Source organism: Musa acuminata, chromosome BXJ1-1, assembly GCF_036884655.1.
Source record: "Musa acuminata AAA Group cultivar baxijiao chromosome BXJ1-1, Cavendish_Baxijiao_AAA, whole genome shotgun sequence".
Classification (NCBI taxonomy): domain Eukaryota; kingdom Viridiplantae; phylum Streptophyta; class Magnoliopsida; order Zingiberales; family Musaceae; genus Musa; species Musa acuminata.
The window spans coordinates 31684804-31688520 of record NC_088327.1 but is presented as its reverse complement, the minus strand read 5'-3'; positions in this window follow the sequence as shown (position 1 = coordinate 31688520).

The following is a 3717-nucleotide window of genomic DNA, read 5'->3' as shown; positions in this document are numbered from 1 at the left end:
TCAATATGGCATATTGATAGGAGGAGTTTGTTTAAACTCCGGGAGTTAAGGTTAACTCCGTCGTCGATTGGTTGTCATCATAAAAAATGGGAAGATTATTGAATCTCGGATTTTGATGATAAAACCAATCAATATGTGTTTATATTGTAATATGTGTTTTGAGTGACATAAGATGCTTCAATCAGGATAAGACAATTAAAGCAGAAAAAATCATGTTGGGCTGGAGAAACATGTCAGAAGATTAGATATCGGGCCCGTGGATCGGTCGATGTATCGACAGAAGGCTTCGGGCCGTGGATTCGGGCATCGAGCCAAGAAGAGCAGATATTGCGCCAAGGATATCAGAGTTACGGAGTCAATTGGCCGATTGGGCAATAGGCCGCAAGAGAGGACGATGTGCCAAAGAATTGGATGAAGCGTCGAGAGACCAATGATATGCCGGACAACTTGATTAATGCTTAGTATTAATTGTCTAGATCGAAGTTTGTTTTACATGTGCAGGATTAATTACGATAGCTTGAAGACATAAAGCAAGTTTACCGGAGTCAAGTTCGATGGGTGTTCGAGAGTCCGCCGAAAGTCCGAAGAATTGTCAGAAGTGCTACCGGAACCAACCGAGAAAGAATCGGGGACTTGCCGAAGTTTTCGAAAGTCCGCTGAAAAGATCATCAGAGGTTCATGGAGATCACTGAAAAGGTTCAGATACTTGCAAAAGACTCGTTGAACTTGCCACAAGACCGGGAGCTTGTTGGGAGTCCGCTGGAAGAAATCCGAGGGTATATCAGAAGTCCGTCGGAAGTTCGCCAGAAAGCTCACTGGAAGGAAACTCGACATTGCCAGTTAAAAATTTGCTTAGGGCTATGTCTTAATTTCATAGTTTGCATATAATTTGGGTTAGGATTAAGGGTTAATCCTATAACTCGGTTAGGAGCCAATTAGGCCCGAGTTTGGACTGGTTTGGGTCAAGTTTGGAGCCCAACCAGTGAGCTGGAATAGTCCAGGCGGTGGCACCGCCAGACTAGGTGGTGGCACCACCCAAAACCTGAGAGGTCCGGCGGTGGCATCGCTAGTACACTGTTAGTGTTAAATTTGGAGCCCAAATTTAGATTCTCTTGGAGCCTATAAATATCTCTCAATTCTCAACATAGATTACACCTTTTTGAGAAGTTAGAAAGTGAGAAAAAACCCTAGCAAAGTCTTATTTTTAATAGCTTAAGTGTTCACCTCCCCTCTTTCTCTTTGGAAAAATCTATAAGAGTGTGAACCACTTGTAAGAAGGTTGTAAGAGGGGTATTTGGTCCTTCTCCTATAAAGTGATTTGCTAGTGGAAGTTGGGAGCCTCATCGAAGAAGGCTTCGAAAATGGATGTAAGTCATTTGACCGAACCACTATACATCGTGGTGTTCTTTGAATATGTAAGTATTTAATTTTTTGAACTATTTCTCTACTTAGCTACAAATTGTTCGGTTTTTATCTCCCCACTCTTAGCTACCTTTACTCGAGCTATTTTAGTTAAGTCATCTTTCGTCGAATCGAAATCTCTACATATTTACGAAATCGATTTCAATCTTCCCCTACAAATCAAACTATTTTTGTTTCGCAGATTTTGAGCACTAATCTTCGTATGACGACGAACATATATCTTTGGAAAATTAGGGGTTTTATTTTTAATGTTCTTTCGCTACGCATGTGATGTCGTCCCAAGATTTTCCTATACCACCGCCCACTTTGGGTAGTGCCACCGCTTAGCAAGGCTCCAAGTGGTCGAGTGAGCCTTCCATCCAGCCCAACTTGGCCCTATTTTGAGCGCAATTGACCCCAAATTGAGTTAATGGGATTATCTCCCAAGCCTAACCCTAATTATGTACTAACTTTAATTTTTAAGATATATACTAAACAAGACAAGTCCGATAAGTCTAAGTTTTTTTCAATGGATTTTCGTCGATCTCTCGGTAATTTTTCAGCGGACTCTTAGCAAGCTCCTAGATTTCACGATGATCTTCTTATCGAGTTCCGATGAGCTTTTTTGGCAAGCTTCTAGACTTCTCGGCCAATTCCGATGGCACTTCCGATGAACCTTTGAGCTTCCAATGAACTCTTGAACTCCCAACGAATTCTCGATCTCGACTCCGATACTTTATTTTGCTTTATGCCTTGAACACTATTGTAGTTAATCCTACACATTTTTCTTAATATATAGATTGGATTAAATAATTTACCAATTGATTTCATCATCAAAATTCGAGATTCAAGAGATAAGATATGATATTTTTTTTATAAAAAATAATTATTATTCATCAATTAAGATAGCACCAAAGCTTCAGAATTATCATTCTAGGAAAAGGAGTAATGGATAGATCAGAAAGTCATCGTTTCTCGATAATGTTGAGTCAATTAACCATCCCAGTAAGATTGACAAGATGATAGATATCTTTATAGAGATTTTATATCCATCAAGAAGCATTGGAATGATTTCGGGAGTCGATTTTAATCAAGATATTATGATAATCATCCATTGTTTTGTAAATCCTGTCTTAGATGACACATAATATTTGGCTTCAAAGATATTTTCTGTTTATGTGTTTCTCGAATAATAATAATATTTGTGATGTAGTATATCAAAGTTAGAAGAAGGGAAGCATCCCATTCATCCTTAATTGGATATGAACTTTTTTTCATTTATTTCATACAAATGTGTCATATATTCATAATCCATCCATTTTTATAGTATGGTGTTTGTCTTAAAAGTTATTGTGAACGAATTTTTCAATACATGATAATATTTTTACTCAAGTTTATTTATCTAATTATTTTACTTAATTTTTTAACAGAAAATATTTTAGGTTATTTGTTAGTGGTGTAATAGAACTGTCTTTTTAGAGATTTTATAATAATTACTTCATAATTATCACACGAGGTAATTAGATGATTAGAATAAAAAGAGTAAGACTCACGACATTCTTAAACCACTTATTATGCAAATCATGATAGTAACAGGAAAGAATGTATCGCTGGAAAGTACTTATAATCATATATCGTTTTGAAATCTCGTTAGCTTAGAAATAATATTTAAAGAGTATTATAAATGCATAATTAATCAAGCGTATGAGACCAAATCAAGATGGCAAAACGATCATTAAAAATAAAAGACAAAAGATTTGAATGAAGAAAATGGGCAAATAAAAATCTGCCACGTGTTAACAGTAAAAAGTCATCACTGCTTGTCTTTTTTGATTTAGGGGAGAAGGACGTGAAACAATCATGAACATTGGGAACAGAATGTCCCAGAGTTAAAAGAGAAAAATTATTAACGAGCTAAAATGTTATTTTATCCTGTCAGATCTATTTTTCTTACTCGATTTGGATTTGGCAGCTTTACGCCTCACCAATTAATGCTGCCATTTCCTAATGCATGGTTAAGACAACGACGGCACAAACCAAGGGAAAGGATGGAAGATAGAATTTATATATTATTATAGATAAAATATTATACTTTACTATATAAAATTATAAAGGAAAGAAATAACTTTGGAAGTGCCCTGTGGTGGGCCCTGTGCTTTCGGCGAATTGGAACAATGGAGGTGAGCTGGGGTAGGAAACGAGGTGCTGTAGGAAAAGGCCAAAGTGGGTTCTTTGTTTATTCTTAGCCCACTCTAATTTTATTTCGATTCATTTTCTTTTTATCTTTAAATATCTTTAAATATCCACCGCTCGTTT